This window comes from Bombus vosnesenskii, unplaced genomic scaffold (assembly GCF_011952255.1).
Source record: "Bombus vosnesenskii isolate JDL3184/JDL3185 unplaced genomic scaffold, Bvos_JDL3184-5_v1.1 scf7180000013264, whole genome shotgun sequence".
Lineage (NCBI taxonomy): Eukaryota > Metazoa > Arthropoda > Insecta > Hymenoptera > Apidae > Bombus > Bombus vosnesenskii.
The window spans coordinates 10499331-10524668 of NW_022882924.1; the positions used below are offsets into that span (position 1 = coordinate 10499331).

The 25338-nt window shown below is 37.5% G+C and overlaps 1 protein-coding gene and 1 long non-coding RNA gene across 3 annotated transcripts in view; one reads left to right on the forward strand and one right to left on the reverse strand.

Moving 5' to 3' along the window:
- Positions 1-25338, forward strand: part of LOC117237775 (plexin-A4) — a 425345-nt gene that overhangs the window by 376389 nt on the left and 23618 nt on the right. The gene's annotated exons all lie outside the window — the stretch shown is intronic.
- Positions 4402-5677, reverse strand: LOC117237837. The gene is made up of 3 exons (XR_004494067.1): positions 5533-5677; positions 4659-5137; positions 4402-4590 (listed from the first exon to the last, which is right to left on the reverse strand). It is a non-coding gene; the product is annotated as an uncharacterized LOC117237837 (long non-coding RNA).

Sequence of the window (25338 nt, forward strand, 5' to 3'; positions counted from 1 at the left end):
GAGATAAAGGGCGGTTCTAATTTATCAGACCGTAGTTTATTTGCGCGGCGAGTCCCGCGCCGAGCTTGTTCAGAGAAAATGGGAAGAGCGACCGGGCGCAAAATTTGCACGGATAGACAAACAGATGAATATCGGGACACATCCGCACAGCCACGGCTGATTCATAATACGATACGTATACGTACCCGGGGAAATTGTGTTCCATCGCGGTCGAATTTTGTATTTTAATTTCGTGCTGGTATTAAACGGGCCGCCAGACCCGTTTCAATACGTACCAAGCCGGTTTCATATATCCTGCAATATTTGTTATTCGGTGAGCAGTTGTATGTATATTTCGAACCGCGTTCAAAAGTCTTATTGTTAGTTACAGTTATTATACTGGATTATACGTAGAATTTTCGACAATTTATTTATTCTATTATGTTCCGTATATTGTCGCGAAGGTGTTGGAATATTTGTTGTAAAAAAATATTTGTTTATGTCTATATCGTGTTTATTACATAGAACTCTTTGAAGTTTCATTAATACAGTAGTGAAACATAGTTATCGCGATCTTTTTTATGGTAAGAAACTGAATATGTTTCAGCAAAACTGTATATGCTTGTAAATACGCATGGTAACTGGCACAATGATATTTTGGATAGAATATTTTTGTAAATATTAGTATACCAAATGTAATGTTAATAACGGTCTTTGCATTATTATACCTACTTAGCATTTTACTATATTATTATAACTAAGTTTCCGCAACAGAATCCCATAAAAGAGTTGCTAATAGGGTTAGCCCGAGGGGAATTAAGACTCCGATAATCCACGGGATTAAGAACTTCGATCCGATTTACTCAACACTGGCATCGTTCAGGATGCTATTTTGGCGAGGCAATGTATAGAATGGTTCTTTCTTATGCTTCAGTATTGTTTCAGTAGCTTTTTTCGAAAGCAGAAGTTCGTGAATGTTTCGTTACGTAATACGTACAATCTATTGAGAACCAACGTTGCATGAACGCATTTTATTTGCATTTTGCATGTTTTCTTTTTCATAATTTACATTATGAAATTTTGTTTCTTAACGTTATAATTATAAAAAAAAATTGCAAGGATTTGCTTAATTTTCTTTCATACTTTAGACGATAATGTGAATATATGAAAATATTTATAGCACAATAATGTTATTCGTCTTTCGGATTTTATAAAACTTGCTTGATAAAACAACACGTAAATTATTTTAGAATTTCCAATAATAATGCGTTCAAGTAACTTTTACGCTTGGCTCTTAACAGGTGAAGCCTACGTTCTATAAACAACCACGACGTCGTAGTTCGACCGTGGAAAACCCTGAAAGCGAGCTCGATCGGAGAGCGATCAAACTGGCAAATCGAGTTGCATTGGTAGCCGTAAACGATCGATAAGACGTCATAAAGAACCGGAAAAACGGGGCGAATATCGAGCGTAAGCTGTCCTCGGCGTTCCATTCATGAGATATCGAGGAGTTTAGCGCGCGGGGCGTTGAAATTTGGTAGCGTTAAAAAATCGGCTTTCACGCTGCAGCCTGTTCAAAAATATACTTTACGGCCTGGACGTTACGCGAAAGCGTTTCGGCGGAACGAAAATCGAATACGTACCACCTATCTCTGTTCTCAGGCCTTTTACCATCGTAGAGGAATAAAATCAAACTTTCGCCGAGCCAAGCGTCGAGCGAAACAATAATGAAAAAACGTGAAGATAAACGGCGACGAAGAAAACATGGCAACTTGGTCGTAAGCGGTTCGAAACGATCGTGGAAGTTTAAAAACTGGCAAAAGACGGGTGTGTGTAATATTTCATAGGTATATCGCTGGTGGCTTGGTTCCAAAACGCGTGTCTCTTCTCGAAGCCACGGTTAAATGACAAAATCCCTTGTAAACTGTAACATAGATCAGCCAGTTGAAGGATAAACGAGCAGACAGAAGCGAAACGATGAACAAAGAGAGGAACTCGACGTAACGGGGATGTAGTCGAACGCGAACGAAGAAAGAGGAAGTAGAGACAGGGTGCGAGAAACAGGGTGGAATCCCTTTCATCTCCGGGGTGCTGGCTGTCCCCGCGACTGAATACGAAAACGTCATTTAATTCGTCGTTCTGCGATAGTCTCTCCCTGCCTCCAGTCTGTCTCTCTTCCGTTTTCATCTCATCCCTCTTCGAATCTCTCTCTTTCTCTCTCTCTCTCTCTTTCTCTCTCTCTCTATCTCTCTCTCTCTCTCTCTCCGCCACCAAACTTCCTTTGTTCTTGTTTTTTTCATCCTTTTTTTTACGTCCAATCACAGCATCAGACACTTCCACAGGATATCGATCATACGGCACGTGGAGATCACTGTCGGCCGGCGAAACGAAAAAAATTTTTCCCGATATTCTCTCTCTCGCAGGGCGAATTCGCTTCAATTAGAGCTCGCTCGATGAATGGTACTTACAAAAGAAAAAAGAGGAAAAAGGAGAAAAAGGAAAAAAATTGGCAGACGGGGGTGGGACGGTGGATGAAGAAGAAAATGAAAAGAAAAAGTAGAGGCACCCTTTCGGCGCGTAGAACGTGCAGACCCGTTGCAAATCCGGCTGCACCGCGAAATTTTACGAAACGTCACAAACGCTGTTTCTTTTTTCCCGTCTGTCTTAATGTAATTCGATGTCCTCGCGCGGATAATAAAACGTCAGACAAGTTCCATAAACGCGTCGTCGATGGACGTTAACACGCTCGGGATTATGTACTTCAATTCGAATATTGTCTGTTTATAGCTTTATAACGAACTGTGTCCACTCGTTTCCGATACGTTTTATCTTGATTTAGAATTGGTATTAAAACGTGGACGTGGTATATTTACGCGTATCAAAGTGAATTGGACATTCGATATTTTTCGCGTCGTTTGAGAGTTTATTTCCGATATTTATTAAGACAATTTCCATCGAATCAAATCTTGTCATTTTGCGGAATAGATCGCCGTTTCTCTGTTTTTCCGCCTGATGAAAATTCTTTTCTCTTTTTTATTTCTTTCAATACTTGGAATAAATTTTAAAAATTCTAACAATTTCTTAATAATTCTTGATGTTATCCTAACATTTTTCATAAGTGAATTAGTGACCAATTTATTCCGGCATCTGTGCAAAAATGATAAATATTCTAGAATTACATTTACGCATTTATTTATATATTAGAAGACCATCGAACAATTTAATATTTTAATACTATCGGTGAAGAAAGCATCACAGGATGTACAGATTAGAGATTTTAGAGGGAAATAACGGCATTTTGCTTGGTACTTCAGTCTAGTCTCGTATCCAGAATAAAAGCTAACGGCACGATTGCTATGAAAGAAGAGTCGTACCATCACGAGCACGAGCTACATCCTCAATTGTAAAACTCAGACGCTGTAGTTGCCGACAAATACGCGAAATGATGGCGCATTATGTTAACAGTCGATTTAGAAACACTTGTCCGTGCAATTTCTTTCTCATACGAATCACGGTTCTTCCTGGACCTGACATCAAGCCATTATTCATGAAAGCTAGAAGAATTTTCTTTTCGACAATGGAACCTCCCACCCTGTATGTCTGTTCTCTTATTTATCACCGGATGAGGCTGTCAACCCGCGACAAATATTACATTCCATTCATTTTTCAAGCTTTTTAATATAACGTCATGTAATGTATTATGTATAATATGTTTAGGCGGAATAATAGTGTCAAATTTATCGGATATTATTGAAATTTGTTTATATAGGATGAAAATCATTAACATGTACCGTTTAATAGGTTTATTATCGCGTTGTATGTTACGACAAACTTATTGTTCAGATTGAAAATACAAATAAATAAACTGAAAACTGAAGTAAATAAACTGTGAATGTGAATAAATATAGCAGGAATGAAAACGAAATGGACAGACCAAACAGATTAAAACAAACCGGAAATACAAATAAACAAACCGCAAATAGTTCCAATATTATAATGTAGGCACTACACTTCGTGTAGTAACAAAGAATAAAGGCATCGGTGTGTATTATCTGCATTTCGCGTGATTAGAATAAAGTTGTTTCAACGTGATAAGATACGAAATGCATTAATATGTGTATCTACTAATACAACAGAAAGTTAGAACATTCTTGTATGTTAGTGAAGATTAAAATAAGTGAACTGGGAAATTTTCATGAATTTTTAGTATCGTCGTATATCATTTTATTATTATTATTAGTTTTAATTGAATCATTATGAAAATGGTAGAATAGAATTTTTGTTTCTCGGTTTACCTTTAAAATTGTTAAAAGTCTGTACGACACCAGTTGCTTCTCTCATTTCTGAAACAAAATATCTTTATTATTATAATATTTTTATTATTATTTTTAATTGAATCGTTATAAAAATCGTAGAATAGAATTTTTATTTCTTGGTTTACCTTTAAAGTTGTTAAAAATCTGTACAACACCAGTTGTTTCTCTCATTTCTGAAACAAAATATCAATTTATGTATTCGTATCTGTATATTTCATCAACCAATAATATTTCGCTCTAAAATAACGCACCCTCGATATAACACAATACGGATATTCGTGTTAAAGAGGGTTATCTGTAACACAATAAGGATTACATATCCTAAATCCTCGTAATACCTCATTAACAAACAACGATACCCACTTCAGAGTCACTAGATATCAGAAATCCGTGGCGAGAACCTCGTTTGAAGATCGTGTAAGGGGTAGAAATTGCGTGGAACACGCAAGAAGCAGCTCGAGCGACGATGTTTCGAGTAAAAAGCAAACCTCTCGTACGAGGCTGGCCTCGCAAGGTAAACTCTTCGTCGAGAGGGTGGACCGGCACTCGAAAGGGCTAAATATCCGAAACACAGGCGGTCCCGTTATAAAATCAAAATGTCTAGACTTCTTGAACGAAGGGAAGAGTCCCTCGGGGTAGCGCGTCATAATTCAGTAGTTTGCCTGCCGTGAAACTCACGCAATAGAAGCGGTGGTGGGCTCTTTCAACGGTCCCACTCAAATGGTCCTTGGGAACTAGCACGCGCCAATTTGTATGGGAACTCCCCGAGAACCCCTCGCGTCCTTAATATGTGGTTAAATTTCTTGCTCTTTTCCCTTCGTGTTGTGTCCTTTACCGAAGGACTATCGAGAAACATATTGAAAAGTTTCGTGAATTTACAGCAGCTGTTTCACAACTTTTTTTTGAGTTACAAGCCCCTTTCATAATAAATAAATAATCTATGATTCCCCCCCCCCCCTATATGAAAGAGTCTTTTTAAAAAGGTAAAGCAAGCACATTAAAAATGGAAATTTTGAAATATAATACTAATGTAATGTTTAATCACATAAAACTGAGGCAATGACCATCTGCACTAAATATAATACTAGGCAATTCTTATAATGGTCAAATAATCTGTCAGCCCGACAAGTAAGAAAAATTTTTAATAAAATATAGCAACGTATGTTTATTATGCGTGACACATCAATGTAACTATATTAAGCTAAACAAATACTAAAAATCCGTAACTAAAACTAACCGTAGCAACATCCCGAATGATACCGCTGACCTCTTTAAGTCGTCCGCGATCGTCGAGTTGGGAAGCCAGAGCTTAGAGTGTCAGGGACGAAATCTCGTTTTCGCTGGCAGCGTCGTGGTACAGTCACGGAAATCGTGAGTACAAAAGCTAGTACGATACAACAGTCGTGCTATAAAGAAGCTTTTAAGTTAATCTGTTGAACGATTTAAAAGGGTCTCGGGAATAAATCAGCCAGTTGAAAGAGAGGTCCCGCGATTGGAGTAAATAGGAAAATCGACCGGTCAAGGGACGGTCGGTGCTCGCAAAAATTCCCTGCTCGTTGTCGTTTGTTCGTGTTGTGGGAATGGAATGGCGTCAGGAGGAAATGTATGAATTGTCAGAAGCAATGGTGTGTGGCATCGTTTGTGCACGATTGTTTATTTGGTCTCACGGCTGAGTCTAGTTGTATTTTAAGAATCATAGATGGATGGTTGAACATGTTCTATTTAGTGCGGCAGTTATTTTTTAATAGGTCATCTCATACGTAATACGATTTTTATTGGTACGTATATCAGATGAAAATAAATATGAACAAAGTTCTGTGACAGACTGCAATATATATCCACTACGAGAAGAACATAGGCGCTATACAGTTTAAATTACATCGAAAATAATAAAACAATTGGATAAACAATGATGGAGTAAAAAATCGATGACAGAGAATATTTATATTAATCAGATTCGTAATTGTTAAAATTTAGTGCTTTAAATTACAATATTTTCTTACGTGAATTAACCTGTTAATCAATTCTAATCGATTTTAAAATGAATAAACAATCAAGTTTGCTCGCAGGAAGTTCAATGTTATTATTATAAAATTTTTATTCACGAGAATCTTGCATTTTTAGATAATGAACATTGTACCTTTGAATAATGAACTTTGTATTTTTCTGACTTTCGTTTCATCGAAATTCACTCGGAATATTACAGCATGTTTCATAAATATAAAATGGCATGCATCGACGAATCCATGGATTTCGAGCGACAACGAATTATGTGGAATACGAGATGAAAGTATCGTAGCGTCCACGCTCGTCAATGTTTAATAAGACCTGATGATCATCGATGTTATTATTTTCAGCTTCGATTACGTTGATAAATTAGCTGACGTCTGGTACGTTTTGCCATAAATTTGAACCTAACGAGCGTAAAAACCGTCGAACCAATTCGTCCGGTAATATGGTAATCGGTTTCGGTAATTAACGATAATATCATATCCTCTTTGAAAAGCCTTTTTTGAGAGAAAAACAACAAATAATCTGCTTTAATTAAAAAACGCAAAACTATTGTATTAAAAAAAAGACAATTTTTTTACTTAACATCTAGTAAATTAAATAATTGCTATATATTATACATGACTGTATAAGTTTCTAGTAAGAATTTGCGCAACTTCAAGAATCATGCTATAAATTATTATTAGTGTCCTGAAATAATATTCTGCCTTTATTGTCATAAAAAGTTTATCATAATTTTTCATTTGAAAAATGAAGATTTATCATGAGGACTTTACGCGATGGCGAATAAATTTCTAACTTAATTAATTATGAAATTAAAGGGATGATACTTTTAAAAGTTGAAATACGACTAGATTCAAATTCTTAAAATCTCGACTTACGTTACTATGAGTTTCAGTCTATCATATCGGAAAAGTGCTACCAAGACGTGGCCATAATTCGCTAGTCAGAAACTGTAAAACAATTTCCAAAGGTACGGTGGACGATTCTTCTCCTCTGTCCTTTCACGACTACTTCACCTCGTTTTTCTTCTTTCTTTTACTTTACTTTCGTTTCGTTCTTCGCGACACACCTCACGTTCGTCCGGAATCATCGCGGACCTCGCAATTTCTCACGGTGATTCTTGTTGAAGGGCGGACACGAGTCGACAAGAATCACCCGGACACTTTTCTCCAGAATTTCTAATCTAATTCCTGTCAAGTTTCTTGCGCTCGAGGAAATTTTCCTGTCGACTCGCGGACAGAAAGTACGTCATCGGCTCACCGTGTTACCCGACTTTTGGAAATTCGACGCCGCTTTCGAACGTGAATCGCTTTTCTAATAAGCAATTTTGATTTTTTAACATTTTCTCGACGTTCACATTTTAACGTGAATCGAACGATTTTATTCAAAATAACGTTGATTTCTTAATGCAATCGTTCACATTTCCGTACTAAAAAAATGTATTCGCATTTAACTACGTTCAATGCAGTATTTTTCACTGACTGAGCAAATTTGAATCAATAACGGTCTGAAACTCGTGCGCTCGTTTACCTATCAGCGTGCCAGAAATCGGCTATAGGCCGATATTAAAAAATCCCCGTCGAAAAAAATCAAACGCAATTTGGATGACAGACCAGGTCAGGCAAAAATCATCCTCGCGTTACCATTTTCTCCTGACGCTCTGTTTTTCACTGTCCGGGAAACGAGTTGTCGTTCCGGCATTTAATAACATCGTCGGGTCTGCGCCTCTAACGTAACGATCGCGGTCGCGAAATCTCTATTTAATTTGTCATTGTGTTTACTGTCGACACTAACAAGATTCCTGTGGCAACGCAATAATGACGTTTCCCAGGCATTACTATTTAATTTATCGTTCGACGCATGATTTCGATACGCGAGATTGTCGTCTGGATTTTCAAGAATCAACCAGCCTTGCGATAGAGAAGCTCCACAATCCCCAATTATCGAATTAGCATCAAAACATTTAATATCGTTGGTAATTTTGGCAAAAGTGAATATCCAGAGTGAATCCTAATAGCAAAGTTTATTAATTCCTAAAGCGTTATATATACGCGTTGATAATTGGAGGAACTGTTGCAATGAATCATGCAGAAAAAAAAGCAGTTTAAGTCATTTGAGTAAACCAACGGAAAGTAATTCCAAATCACATCGCTTTTTAAAACGTGCAATTTTAAAATAAATTCGGCTAATATTCATAGCGATAAACTTTTGCACGTTTGGATATGAAACCTACATCTTTCTTTCCGTTCCAAATATTAGAGTTGTCTCTTTAGTACTGTAAACCTCAATCTGTATGCATCGCCGTGACATATATTTTATGTCTTCGTTATGTCCATGAACATTCTGAATTTTTTAAATCGGGTTAATGTGGCGGTTAATGTAATCAAATTAAGGACGAGTACACGACTAATTTCACTCAGTATGCGTAGTCTAATCACTATTTATTATGATAATTGGTCACATCGACCAAGGTCCAGTAGCAAATAATTAAATGTACTAGTCAATTCATGGAAATATACGACATTAATATAAATATGATACAAAGAAGCATTATTTGAGGAAAAAGGATTGATCCAATAACAACTCTCACACCTTAAATCATTGTTCGAATTAACTGGTCATTCATATTTCCCTTGTTAAAAAAACGATCCTCTCAAAACGTCTGTATACCACGTACAAAACCTATCCAGGATGTTACTACATAGTAACACCATTTACAGGATCAGCCAACGAGGCGAGTTGAGCCTTTAACGCCATAGAAAAGCTCTTTAGCATCCCATATAGACGCGGTGTCAAAGGTCCTCCTCAATTTGCCCCTCGATGAAATGAACCGCCATAGAATGGCAACAAAATTTGAGCTATCCAAAGGGACAAATAGATCGAGCCCAAAGATTCACACTGGCTGGCCGGCCATTTAATTACGCGGCAGGTCGCTTTTGTATACTAATTACGATACCGTTCAGAGAGCGTATCCTCGGCCTGCTGTCCCTCGCGACCGTCATTTGCCTGAACGTTTTACGGCCGCCTCCGAAGAGCAGTCCTGTATAGGATACATCAGTTAATTGCGTTAATACCTCTTGATAGAAGAAGCTTTGTCAGCGGCGAACAATGCCGGGTAACAGCTCGAAGGAGTCTGTCTACGCTTCCTTATCTCGCCACGGATTTCTCACGAGCGTATCTCTAAAGAGAGAAACGGATAGAACGAGATATAGAGAAAGAAAGACTATAGCCAGTGAAATCGTTCGTGTGATGTCTGTGGAAGAGTGTTAGAAAGGTACGTTATGACACGGTGCAAGATAAATCATTGACCCTGGATCGGTATCTATAAATACGATGGGCTGATTGATCGATATCCGTTGGACCACGTTGACTTCGAGCGGAGTGAATCATGAATTATCGGGTAATTTGTTGCCTTCGTGGGAATTGTTCGATCATCTCTAGCGCCTACTATTTCGTAGGCTTCGTGGAGATTCTGGGATTAGTATAGGACTTTTTATAGGTAAGGAAACATAGAGATCTTGGAATCTCGATTATGCTTTGTGTGCGGAAAGCATTCATTTTCTGAAGTGAGAAATTGTGAGAGGAAAACATAGTTGTAACGAATACTTGCAAATTGATAGATAGGCAAGTTTCGTGTACGATCTTACTTTATCTTTAGTTGCAAATTCGGTGGAGTTAAAATTCTAGGATATTTAAAACTATTCTATTAGGCTATTTGAAAAAATATGTTGTTTTAAATGAATACGTATAAACAGAATCTAAAATTCCTCAAGGTTCTTTTATCAACAGCCACGAATATTATAAATATCAATGGCCATTTGTAAATCAAACATGTAACTAGAATCCCCAGAATCGAAATACTGAATTCGACACGCCCTAAGCCTCTTCAGGGATTGCTGTTTGTTAGGTGCGAGTTTCTTTCGCTGAGTTGAGAAATCGATTACAATAAGGAAGAGCTGGAGTTTGAAATGGTCGTTGGAAAGGGTCGTTAGAAAGGGAAAGAAGAATCGAAGTGGTGCTTTTGCGAAGCTATTCGTGGAAAAGTGACAAAACGTCTCACCGTACATAAGTTCACTGTCGATTATTTGTCACTGGTATTTTAAAAGTGAACCGAATTCTTTCTTCTTTCGTATTTGTTAGATTTAACTGGTGACGTTAGCTTCAACTGCGTTCGAATCGCTGCTGTTTCGCAAAGATAACTTCTTACTCTTCGCGTCAGAAGTGTCAAGCTCGGTAACATTAGGAACCTGGGGAACCTTTCACTTAACGCACATTATACTAGGTGCGATAATTATAACTTTGGCGCGCAAGCGGCAGTACGCTGTTTCAGAGGAACGGCAACTTTAACTTCCGCTCCGGTTAAATCGTAACATTTAGCGCTGACGCGAGTTTTGCTAACGCTGCATATTTCGTGAATAATGTAAACAAATTGTAACTATTTTCTACGTTACAGATTAACATTTTTATCTCTTGGCTTCGATCTTCTCTTTTTAATTTTCTACTCTTTGTAGGTAGAAATATGTATCCGTATAAATTCCGTTCAACATTCGTAATTAATTAGCGCTACAAAATACTTAGGCACTGATAAAAATAGGAGGAACTTTCTCTACAAGAAATCTAGAACTAGATTTTTTTAGCTGAAGCTTTCATCATAATTTAATCTTTAATAAACTTGCAGAATATTATAAAAAACGCAAATCCAAAGTGAATATTTAAAACTCCTTTGCATAATAACTTACCAATTAATGATACGAATATTAACAAATTGTTATGAATTATAGAACTCTTCTTTGTAATTTTACAATTTTACCACGAGCAGGATAATTTGGTAACTCGTAACTCGTAGAATTTACTTGCAAAATTTCATTTATCTCGTTATCAAATTTATTCCAAAGGATCTCTTAATACTTCTAATCTATGACATGAAATTTTTCGACAACAATATTGGTGAAAACAATATTGGTTCAATTGTATAATTTAATCATTTTAACAAATATCGTAAGAGCTATTCAACGATATAAAAACATGCTTCACATAATTTCCTCGCAAAAAGAACCGCGTGAAGCCATCTAAATCTTCCCACAACTTTCTCGATCGATCCTTTGTCGATCTTTCCCAACGAACGCTGTGTCTGAAAGCGATCCAGAAAAAAAGAGGCTAACAACAATCACCAATGTTCGAGATTCCCGGGGTACATCACCGGGCGATATTATTCCCGGCGTTCCCACGTGGTCGACCGAACAATGAAGAATGACTTGGAAACCACGAACTTCGCAGAACCTCACAGAAGAAGAGACACCAGAATCTCTCAGGATCATCTGCTCGGTGCTTGTCATTTTCCGCGGGGGTTAAATCGTTACCCGGCGCAACGATCCATCTCGAGAGCTATTCAACACCGATACTCGACTTCTGCTCGTCCTCAAAAACACAATACCGACTGCACGAAGTGCACGAACAACGTCCAAGGAACAGTGTCGCGATTAGCGTAGGAATGCCAGGCGTTGCTCGCAAGATGATCCGCGCTTTGCGTTATCGAGCTACAACGATCGACCACGATATACCGATTACAAGCTATGTTTCGCTTATACGTCGTGTTCAACGTTCGACTAAGGCGCTCCAGCCATGGGAACCCGTAACGGTACCCGTTGTTTTCCGGGAACCAGGTCTCGTTCCTCGCTTACGCTCGTTCTTTTCTTTTTTGTCCTTGTTTTTCGCTCACTTTTTGTTCTCTTTCATATTTTTCCAATTTTTTTCCTCCCTTCTCTTTTGGTGACGAAGTCTTATGATCACGAAGCCGCCTCGACGTGCTAGGAAACGAAATACCGTTGAAACTTCCTGTAATTCCCGTTCACGTAGGTTCAGACTGTGTCTTGTGATCGTTTGAAGAAAATGTTGGTCGAGAGAGTGAGAGAGAAAGAGAGAGAGAGAGAATTTCGTGGAATTGCTTGCGAGGTGGTGAACCGAAATTGTTGAAATACGATCGTGTTTTTATATGATGGAATGCTTGGAATCGAGTTGCTTTCGGATCGGCAAGTTAGATGGTTTGCAGTATGGAATTATGAAGTTCAATGTTGGGATGTCTTGCTTCCGCGCTTGCTTTTCTTCTGTTCTAGAGTTTTTATTATATAATGTGATACATGAGTGTCAGTTGTAAGCATAACGGGAAATACTCTGCTCAAAAATGTGTTTCCTTGCGTGGAAAATGTAACTTGTGTAGAATTGCGGAGAGCGAATACGGAAATTGTTTGAACAGTAAATTTTAATTCCCTAGAAACATTTTACCAGATATTAATTTTGCGGGAATATATTTTCAAATTGACGGCAGAAGAACGAATTAATAACACAACAAAAGCTATTATTTTCACTGATGATTACAAGCATTTGATTTTCAAATAAAGATAAGCGTGTTTCTGCGTTTTGTTTAAACTATTTAATAGCGGATTATGCTCTTCAAGGATTAGTTGTAAAGTATATTATATCATAAGATACAAGAAGAAAGAAGAAACTATGTTATTTCTCGTTATAATTAACATATTAGTGCAGCAACAATGCGACGATTGTGCATCTCTTATTTATGACAATTATAAATGCACGCGATCATTACGGAAGTCACATTTTTAAAAAAACTCGTGTAATTGCTATCTGCGCTCGGGGCGTCGTAATTTGGCAAATTTAAATTAACGCGCGCGAATTTTTTTCGGTGTCAAGCCGTTTCCCGGAATTATCACTAAATCCTTGTCCGACTTAAATTTCCCGTCGCGTACTAAGAGACAGTAAATTGCTTTTGAAAGGAGATGCTTAGTGTCGAGTGCATGAATCTTTCTTGATGCTTTAATGAATCTCTTAATGCTTTAATCCTCTACTTTTGTACTACTGGAGGGAATAGTGCGTTAGCGTTCGAAGTAGAACGTTGAATTCCATTCGAGAAAGATTGAAAAGGAGAAAGAAAATATAGAGATAAGGAACGCTTCATTTAATACGGTGTAATTTGTCTACGCTTTTTATACATCCCGTGTTTCGTATTCAGGATCCGACCATGCAAATATCCATTTGTGTTAATGATACATGGATTTTATTAGAATATATGGGTTAACAGTAAATTAATGATCAGAAGCTGTTTTTACTATCTTTATTTTACAACTTTGTCAATTGTATATATGAAAATTAAATATTTACATCATTTGCGTAGTTTGCATATTTATGCGGTATTAACCAATTTTAAATGTTATTGCTAGAATTAACGACGATAGAGTCCCTCTATTAATTTGTGAAAACTCTCTCTGTTTTATATCTATTTTATCACGTTGACAATCAAACAAGTTAACTTCTAAAAATAAATTTTATTAATATCATGTTATAATATTCTATGATAACTCAAGTAAAAAATAAAATTCCACTCGTACTTTTATAGTCAAATTACGTATTTTATGAAAAATAACCAAGTATGCACATACTTTTGAAGGATTTTTTACAATCCTATCATCTTACAATCTCTCTACCCTCCAAAAAACACCTCTCGACAATGCACCTTCCAATTACCACAAGACTCCCAAAAAGAGACGAGCAACCCTCCAGAAAAAACCTTCTATGAGACACACGAAGATTCGAAAGTACAAACGCCACCCCGTAGGACAGGTACGCTCATTGTCGAGGTTCCCCTAACAGTAAACCCCTGGAGCGGCGGTAAATCACGCATCAGTAGAACGAAAAGGAACTACTCTTGGTACTGGCATCTTGACGCGAGAAAAGCTTTCGCCCGTTAGGAAAACTCTTCGTTAAAGGAACGACATTCGCCGCGACAAGAAGAGCGGAAGACAGCCTATTTCGCCGCGACTTTTGTCGAAGTTATTCGATAAGTAACAACGTTCCTCGAGACGTACACTTCGGTTCATAAATATTAAGATATTTAGCGATTACATAGAAAATGTTATAACTGATCCGAGAATGATTGCCAAGAAAACGATAGAAATTATATATTCGTACGAGGCGAGAGGAAAGCCACTGGGAATAGGCAGAAAAGATTTGTGAACGTTATTTGCAGAAATTATAGGAAAATAAAATAATAATTAATATATCGTAATAAAATAATAATTAATATATATATATATATATATAAATATTAATTAATCGTCCTTGTTGCAGGACGAGTAGTACCAGCGAGTATAGGTGGATTCTCTATAAAAGAGTATAAGTAGATTCTCTATAAATCGACGATATAGAATAATTTTATTTATTATTATAATATATATTATTAATGTATATTATATATATTAGACGATATAGAATAATTTTATTTTCGAGAAAATTAAGTTCAAAGAGTTCTTCGTGTAGCCACTTACAACCCTCTTATATTAAACAATTCTTTTTGATCTATCAAACGAGTATCAGTATAAAAATTAGAAAGTCCCCAAAAATGATCTTATCACATTGTTATATTGTATTATTATATTTTTCCCATGGAATCTTCATATACGGATCCTTATATTACAAGGTTCCAAAGTAAACAATAATCCCAGTTATTTGAGTAACTTTTTAAAGATTTTTGAAGTTTATCTTCTTTCCTATAATTGTCCTAATACTTATGGAAGGGGATGTACCAACGAACGAAAGAAGAAGGGGGAACAGAATGAAGGGAAAGTGTATGGGTACCGCGCCCTTTTCGAGGACTTCGAACGCAAGGGATTTTTAATGTCTCGACGAGACGAAAGGAAACTCTGGCCGGATATATCTATATCGGTTTCGGGGGGTGGTAAGCGTAGCAGAGAGAGATGGAAAACGGGAAGAGGGTTGAGAAGGAGAGGCCAGGCCGAAGTAGACTTGGAAAAGGGGCTATGGAGTGTGTAAGTACGCCCCTTTACGTCTGGTCTAGGGATAAAAAGCTAGGCCTGCCAAACTTTCCGGCACTGGAGAGCCGTGCAACCCTCTGGGATCGTCGTCGTCAACGACGACGTCACTATGACTTGCTGCGTTTACACCAAACCGTTTTTCTCTTTGCCTTAGGCTTCGCGCACCGCTCTACGATATCGCTGATCTACGATATAGAGAACACACCTCAATTCTCGAGGAAATTGCGTGTGTATCTTTTGCGAGCGTAACTAGTTTCAATGTAAACGATGGAGAATTGGGGTGGCTAAATAACTAAGTCTTTGCTTTTTGGATAAAAGAAACTTTTCCGTGTATTTTTCTAAGAAATAAGACTATGGTAGCTTGCATTTAAAAATATAGTTAATTAAAGTTTCAATACTGCAGGAGAATAATGTTACGAATAAAATATTTATTTACCTAAAAAAGTCAATATTTCATGTCAGATTCTAATACGCCACAAATTTTCGAGCAAGAATATAAATATAATTTTAATATGTTATAAATGTCGAGAGTAGTTGAGAGTTGTAAGGGAAGAATATCACGTGTTACGTGTTTCTCTTGTTTTATATAAAAGCAGCAATAGAAATTTTTTCGTGTTTTTATTACCTTCTACAATCTAAAAGTATTAATTATCCATCTATGTACTTCTAAAATATTGATTATTAATTAAATATTCATTCCATAGAATAAACAGGTTATCTGTCTCAACTGTGTCATAAAATCAACAAAAATGGTTTTATCACGTTTATCCGGTGTAATTTCCAATTCTAATGTATCGATCTGAAATATTTATCTCTCGATATTTATAATTTACGAGATATAACGACAGAAGCTATACCGCCCGGAATTATTTATAGTATTTAATATGTTAGAGCATTCGTGATCGAGTCTAATACGTTTAGCATAACGAACATCGTTCTATCGGACATCCATTCAATTTCGCTTATGGAATAGGAACAATCAGGTCGCATTGATCAAATTGCTATTAAAATTTCGTGATCTGCCACATTTCTGGACGAGCTGGAACTCGGCCGTAAGTCTCGAAGGAAGCCTTCAAAGTTCATTTGTGATTCCTCGGTTTTTCTCGCGGGAGTGCTAGACACGCGAACCACTTAATTATCGTTTGACACGCTTCTTAGAAAGCGTAGACGCTGAAAAAGGAATCGATAATTCTGCGTTTTTACTTAAAAGCAACCCTGCTTCCCAGAATAAAGTTCGAAGCCCGAAAAAATTTACTACATTTTGGCTATTAATTTCGTTCAACAAAAAGCTGAATTCATCAGCTGCGCGTACAATTCCTATAGAAATTCGTTTCTCACAGAGAAAGCGTGCAAAGTTTAGGAGGAAGAAATATTCATTGTTCGTTTACTTCATTTTGGCCATTGATTTCGATCGACGAAAAACTGAATTCATCATGTGTGCGTTCACTTTTGATAGAAACTGTTTTATCGCAGAGTAGAGTGCAAAATCTAAAAATAAAAAAATATTCCTTCTTTATTTGCTTCATTTATACCATTAATTTCATTCAACGGAAAAGCGAGTTCATCAGCTTGCACGTTCAATTTATATAGAAATTCGTTTCTCACAGAATAAAGTACGAAAAGCAAAAGGACTTTAACCTATTTATTTATTCCTGAAAAAATCGGATTCATCAGCAGCACGTTCGATTTTTTAGTAGAGATTCGTCCCTCGAGTTTCATGTATAAATGAAAATTTTTAAATAAGTATACTACATTGCGTGGCGTGCAACAGCCAATTCGTGTGTACCCGATGAAAAATTAATCCGGTAAATGCAACCCTGATTAGCACGTTATACATATTTAAGGGCGCGCAAACTGGCGAATTATAATAGGATCCGGGAGTAAATAAAAAAGCCATTTAAATTGCAAGGGAGCGTGATTTATTAACGTTACGACGCTTCACGCTTTCGGAGCAACTGTATATATAAAACTGTACTCTTGCACGGACTTCGTTATGCGATGTTACGCGGAATACGTTGACAAAAAGCCATTCAATTCGAGGAATTTGTTTCTTACAAGAGGATCATTCAGTTCTAACTTTAGAATAGGAAACATAAGTGATATATTTTATTCAATCGTTCCACTGACTTAACTATATATTGTGTGTAAAACGCAAAATTGTTATTAACGATATGGAATTTTATTGTTCCATTAGATATTTATATCTATTTTCATGTATAAAATGTGTGCCATTATACTCTTTTTAATTTCAAAAAATTGTCAGATTAATATATATCGCTCGATATAATAGCGTGTTTCTATTAAGTTCTATTAGTCTACTGATTCGTTTGTCGCTGAACAAATAGAAAGAAACTTCCGCAAGTATCTTCACAAGCTTCGCGAGATTAAAATCTGCAGGTCTTTGTTGTCGTATGGAAGAACGCAATTCACCGGTGGTATTAGACTCTCTTTTATTAACATTCTTTTCATGTGCTACTTTTTATTCATATTTTCATGTGTTTGTTTTATTATAAACAACGTCGTTTAATAATAGCTTATTAGAAAGTTAGCGTAGGATGATATTTCCTTAGCTTTTGAAACCATCAAATATAATCAACGTAGCTTGTGTTAATATCAAAAACTGTCACTTTATATTGTATAATAACTTCATCTTCCAGAGACTTGATACTCGTACTGACTCGTACAGTTGATTGTAGTTACAATACAACCTGATTACTCTACATGATTAAATCGATTCTCTAGTTTAAACAATAACATTTTAGACAGCATATTCTATATGTAAATGTGTTTAAACAAAGTTATTATATTATAGGAAATATACATAATTCAAGATACGTATTATCGCGTTATGAAGAACAGACACCGATATACAGACAATGTAATGAATTGTTAATGTCAAATTTAAATGATAATTTTGGGATATCTTCCGAAATGACTTCCAACATGATCTTCGGTAATAATGGAAATAATTGAAATGTTCAATTTATATAAAACACGCTATACCCCTTTCACTGTACCCATAGAATATATCAACAAGATTTAACTGCTAAACCTTAGTACACCCTGTATATCTCACTGAAAAGATAAAATAACAGCACTCCAGCTCCGTAAACAAGACATAAAATTCGTCCAGCGGTCAACATGTTAAATCACTCTCACGATCATCATCTCGAACCCTAACCCCCATTTCGTTCATCCCTAAAACATCGCTACGTCAACGTCCCAAAAATCGTCAAGAGGCACGAGGCGGACGAGAAAATTCCCTAAATAATAGCCGTGGGCCAAGTAAGGGTAGGGGTTAATTTATGGAGAACCGATAAAAGAAGGGCAGCGCTCGTTAAATAAATCACGGAAATCGATGCTCGTCGCCAAGGGTCAAGCGACAGGGTCGCGCAGACGCGTTTGCAGGGCTCGTTCGGGATTTACGAGCTACATAATTATTACGCTGTTTCTTTGCGCAACAATCTCTCACGTCGGTGAACCGGGGAACGCGCGAGGCGTAATTGACGCGCGAGGCATGCGTGAAGCGCGCTTTTAATCGTAAATCTTCGCGGGAAGAGAAGCGAATCGATAGCGCGCGTGTACGTACACTGTACACGCGCTGCTAGCTCACGCTCCCATCGTCGTTTTCCGCTTCCTCTTTACCATGTCGCAATCACGCGTACCCGTATTTTTCAACGATTTTCACTTTCACTCGAACGGTCTTGACCGCTTCTCGCACGGTTACGCGCCGCCGCGCTCGTACAACTTCTAACATACGCCTCGTACAGTTTAGAACCAGGTGTTCGCGAGATCTGCGATTCGCCGAGACGCTAATCGACCGGCAGAAACAATGGAGAGACTTGTCTCCCGCTGCGAGCAGACAAGCGCGTGTAATGGCCGGTAATGGATAGTTTGGAAAAATGGATGCTGACGATTAACACGTCGACGCCTATGGCTAGTTTATCCGATTGTCCATTCGAGACGTTTATATGATTTTCTGGAATGGGAAATAGCGTAATTATTCTTCGCGGAGATAGTAAGGTTTATATCGTTATTATTTAATAGCGATGAAGTCGAGTATGACATTGTGTTGGACACGTAAAGCCACACGAGTGCGTAAAATATTAAAATGAATATTTTGTATCAATATTTATTGTCGATTATAATTCTAACATGTATACAGTGCAAAGAGTAATATTGGCGAAAGTAGCGAACGTATTAAGAAAGATTCACCCTGTCCTTCTAAGTAAATGCTCTACCTACAGAGATGTTGAATTTGATAAGAAACGTAATTTAAGATAAGTCTAGATTCGGGTGATGGAGTAGGTCTTTTTATCCTACTTCTTGGAGATTAAAGATCCTCGTTTCAAAGATTGTTTCATGAAACACGCGGGTAAAAAGGAACTGAAACTCAGTCAGAGCTCGTTCCTATGAAAAATGTATTTCATTCTTAACACAACTTACGATAGGGATCGACGAAAGAAAACTATTCCACTTCGGCAAACTAATTTCTAACATTTAACCTCTCACTTTCTGATAGATCCATTAGCACAACCTCTAACATAATGAAAGCGCTAATGTTCTAAAGCCTTGTATCGCAAATCTACTTGAAAAAAAAATTCTGAAACACGAGGCTTGCATTCTATTTAACACCATGTACATTCCTGGACCTGACTCGGTACACAATAGAAGCGACGCTTTAATGGAGGGAAATCGTAGCTGGATCGAGCAAGCGCAACGATTGTTCCGTTTTCTTTTCGTTGTTCTGTCCGCGTCAGGACCGAATTAGACAGCAGGAAATGGATGCTGTGATTTAGCATTGTCCAAGTCGATTAGCGATTATTCATTCTACGCTGGCCGAACGGGATTGGTGTCCATTCATCGGTGCGCGGAATTGGCATTTAATTATCGTTATCGCGTTAACGTGACGTATTATCCACTTACTGTTGCATAGGTGAAAACGCTGATGATCATCATCATCGTTGTCATAGTCATCATTGTTCTCTGACGTTGTGGATTCTTTATGTCTTTTATGTTCCGTGTTAGATTATGGTTAAGCAGATTCATGTTCTGACGAATAAAACTTCTGAAGACTGGAATGATGCAGAGTGTTGCAAGAAATTGATGGCAAACTTCGAGAGTATGTGGCATTCGTTAACGTAATCGAAATTGTCTGAATAAACATAAATTCAAATATCATTACTTTCGGGGTTATTACAGTTATTAGTATAGTTTAGTACAGTTATTATTATAGTTATTATAGCTTTGCTCATCGCTTAAAACTATTGCATGATAAGGAAGCAACAACTGGTCACGCGCAATTCTCCACACGATGACACGGCTATCAAATTGCTTCCTGGAATGCCATTGTTCAGCAGTTATTCGTACTTTTTCTTCAAAGTTAAAAGTACGAATTAATTCCGATCTTCCACAATCTCGAAAATTATGTTTTAATACTCCAGTATCACCAGCACTGAATATATTCGCGGTTTGAAAAATGTTTTTCACGCGAGAGAGTCTCTTGCACATTCACAATGAAAAATGTCCCATAAGTAGAAACTAAAAATTAGATTGCGGAATTTTTATGTAAACTAATGTTTTTACGGCTAAAGAAAGAATTTAAATATAGATTTCTCTCATCTATTCAAAACTACAACGAATAGTCTACTTTGGACATTTCATATCTTTCTGTATATCATACGCATTCTGTGCATTTTTGTATTCTTAAATTTCCCATAAACGCATGAAGATCCACCGCCTACTAATAATATTTGGATCCATGTTTATCAATGTTTTTTCCTTGGTTTTGGTGCCAAAAAACACCTACCCTCTGAAACACTCTACGTGCTGACAAATGTCCATATATTTGATCGTTCTGATATATTCCTATAACAGGCAATAAAAAGTTGCTTGTTGTTGCTTCGGTAAGACTATAGCCTAACGTCTAGAGAGGACACGCGTGCTTCGAAAGTGTAAACAGCGAATGGCAGCGGTGGTTTCCTTCGATACGTGGCCGAGGTCCGAAGGTGACAAGGCACTCTGTCCCAGAGGCTGCATTATTGCTGGCCGTGTGCTGAATCCGAAGGGAGTGCTTCGAGGGGAATGGTGTTGCCGTAGTGCAAGAGAAACGGGAACGACGTGGCGTTAGGTGTTGCACGGTTACAAGGGAATGAGCGTGCATTGCAATTTTCTGGGAGAAACGTTTGCCACGGAAACGTATTTGCGCCCCCTGTTTGGGAAATGTCTACTTTAAATTTTGAATAAGTCGATGATTACGTGTTGCATAGGAATTTCCAGGATCGTATGCAGGGAATATGTAAATCGTATGTAAACTGTACGAGTCGAGTAACGTTGAAATTTCCAGACGTGGCTTATTTTTAACAGCATTTCCATTTGGAAGCGTTGTTCCTTCGTGGCTTTCAGAATAAGGAATTAATTGATAATTATGATTATCGCTAGAGCGTGAGAACATTTGCTTCGTCGCAGACATTGACATAATTGTGATATGAATAATAGGGAAATAATGGTGGCATGTGACGAACATCTTTCCACAGCTATTTTCTCTTGGATGAAATTAACGCTCTTATAATATGTGCATTCTAAACACGTATATCAAAAGCGTACATATATTAATTTTCAAAAAACCATACTATAAGAATTATTAAAAAAAAAAGAAAAGAAAAACATTTATATTTCAAAGAATTTATGTTCCTGCCAAATGAACGATTTAAAACGGATTGACCTAGTACTAAAAAGAAACGAAACAGCGATCTTCAAAGAGCGCGCCTCAAGCTTCTTTAATGAAAACATATAAAAGTCTGCAGGCGGGAGGGGTTCCATCTTTCAAATTCGCGTCCATTTTCATCCGGTCTGATTAAGAGTTCACGATGCAACACGTTCTAGCAAATATATAAAAACGTAATAAAACGTGCACGAGGTTCCATAAAATTATTTCGCTGCCTCGTAAACAATGGAGGGCTGCGTCACTGGGCCATCAGCGCGTTTCACCCTCTGCATTTCGCGACGCTGCATAGCCCGTGAAAACGTGGAAGGGTAGAATGGGCAATAAGGGCAAAAGGTAGGGTGGCATGGTGGGCGAAAAACTGGCGCGAGAGAGAATATACGAGGGTATGGGACGAGAAGAAGCGGAGGAACGGATGGCTGAGCGACAGATTTAAGAATAATCTGGCCGGAATGACGCGGAATCGCTCGTCGACGAGGAAAGAATAAACCGTGAATGTTCTCGCGAGGGAATGCCTCCGAGGGTGAAGTTCGTCGAGCTCACACCGTGAGACGAGATAGACGTTCGATTCGTGAAGACGACAGTCGACGAGAGATATTGGATCGACGTGAATTGAGAGAGAATCGGACGACGTTTTTGGAATTTGTAATTAGTGGATCTTGAATATTTCCATGAGGAAAAAGTTGCCATATTTTAATAGCAGCGAATGTGTTAAAGAACGCTGCAATTATGGAACAATTTATTCAGCGATTTTGGTCATCAACAACTTTTTGTCGAATTATCTGTGCATCGTGTATGTAGGTTTTGCGGTAATAATCAGAGCGAGAATAATTAATTTCATGTTAATGAGAGAGCATTTGATAAAAACGTAAATATGCTTAATGTGAGACCAACAGATGCGTTCAAAACGAATCAGTGTCATATAAAAGCATGAAATAATTGCGACAAAAATTTTGTACTTTAATTGGATAAAAAGAGGAAATTTCATTATGAGCGTTATATCAAACATTTTTTTAAGCAAACTTCTCTTAGTCATTAGCGAGATGGTTATTCGTACTAATTTTTAATTAAATATACGTTTGCAGTAAATGTCTTGTAACTTCTACATACATCTCCAAGTTGGTTTAAAAAATCAATATAATCGCGGCAATCGTGTCTTATTATGGTATTTCAAAATACAACATACATGGCGCACACATAAAAGTATTCCATGTAAACGTTCAAACATTTTCACGGACCATTGTATAAGGAACATATCTCATCGTCGTGATGCACGTCCTCTTTATCGCAAAGTGTCAGCGCTGTCATCGGTAACAAGGGGTTGATTTGAATATAAAAGACCGCAGAAGTGCGATTAAGCCGGGTAAAACAATGGTCGAAGTCATTTACCCTCGCCTTTTGCCCGCTCGGAGCAAAGATCCCGACGTTTAATCCGCCATTGAACGCGCGTGTACGATGCCAACTGGTGAAAATCTGTCCGCAAATAATCTGCTCGCGTATGAATACGGGCACGTGAAGATTTCGAGCTAGGTGGAAGGGATAAAGATGGAAACGGGGCGTAAAAAGGAAAAACAGGACGAGTGAAACGGGCAGAGAAAGTAATATAAATAAAAGGTTAGGCAAAGAGACGAGCGGGCGTAAAGAGAAGAGGTCGGACAAGTTGAAAAAAAGAGGAAAATAAAAAGAGAAAAGGGGGGTAAGAAGTGGAGAGAATTTCCTGCAGCGAATGAAGAAGTCTTGGGCCAGTGCATCGTCGGGGCTTTCAATGAGAAAAGCGGCCACAAAGATGGAGATAGATGCCGCATTGTAAAGAAGGAACCGAGCCAGCTATAAGAAAATAAGCTCGCTGGAAAGAAAAATGAACAGGACAGGAAAAATCACGGGCTATGCTACGGCCGGAGATAATAACGATAAAGGAGAAAAATAGGCAGAAGCAAGAGACGCGAAAGGAAGCGAAGAGACAGATGAGAATTAGTGTGTCGCTGCACGTAGCCAGGATGGTTTTCCTTTTCCTCTTCTCCTTTCTGTTTTCTGTATTCTTCCCTGTTTCTACTTTTCTCTTTTTTCTTTTTTTTTCTTTGAACTCAGTGGGGTGTTTGTAGGTAGCGCGAAATGGAGAGGATTGCAAAGAAGACGGGTGGGAATAAGTAAGAAACCGCGGAGATAAGAAGCGCGAACAGGGGTAGGAGGATTAGAATAAGTAGCAGGGAATATGGGCGAAGTATGTACAGGCCGCTTCGCTAACTCTGTTCCGACGGCCTGTGTAGAATGTGAAATATGATGTAGATTCTTTGCTTTAAATATCGTTGAGTTATCGATTTTCGATTTACCCTTCGAATCTTGCTACTTTGTATTATCGTGAGTATGACCTGCAAATCTTAAGTTATTGGTATACTTATCTACCATTTTCTGGATCGATATTAATATTTATGTACTTACGTAACTTTAAAAATAACACTCTAATGTACTGCCAAAATATCTACTAAAATATAGTCGAAGATTAAAATACGAAAAAGAATATAGGTATATAGGAATATACGAAAAGGATATAGCTACCAAGTGAAAACGGACAGTGTGTAGTTAGACACGTTCTTCACCCAACACGTCCAATATTATCTATCTATCTCTGCTACAAAATTATATTAACATTTTTAATGAATTCGTTAGAGGTCTTCTACGTAATACGTTTCGCATACTAATTTATGACTTTTGTCATTAATATTGTTTGAAAAGAAATTAAAGCAAATATCGAGTAATAAATGAAAAGGAAGACAAGAACAAAGAGTTCGTATAATTTATGGGAGCTTGAGGCATTGTTTCTCCCGACTGAATTTACCTTAAGACTAATAAATTGCATTATTGGAAATCCGGAATATAAATAAGGTTACGCTATTACGTCGTTCGATAGGTAATTGCCGACTTCATGCGCGCCACCCGTGAACAGCAATACATTACATGGCGATATTACACCGGAAATACGAGGCTGAGCGATTTGCCTTCCCTTTCGGAGTTCGTTAACTCGGTGATCCTCTTGCTACTTCACGGTATCTCGTGCTTCACTTCGTCAGAGGAAAATTTACTACAACGTGGAACGTTTTTACAAAATCACTTCCTCACGATAGAAACGTTTTATGCTGTTAGTCGTTTAACGTAGTAATTATTCTTACAATTTTCCATCGCTTAAAACGCGCTTTTATTATATTTATCGCAATCAGTGGACGTTTTAAAAAGCAATTTCTTTCATTGTGTTTTTAAAATTTATATTTTTGTGAACAATGTTGTACAATTAAAGAAATGGAAGTAGAGATTTATTTCACATATTAAATGTTACAATGTGTAGCATATTTTGAATATGTTTGAATACTATATGTATTCTGAGCATTGTTGTAACCCTAAATTTCTTATAAACGCATAGAAATCCACAGTCTAGTAATGAAAATAAAGTTCAAAGTCGAATTGT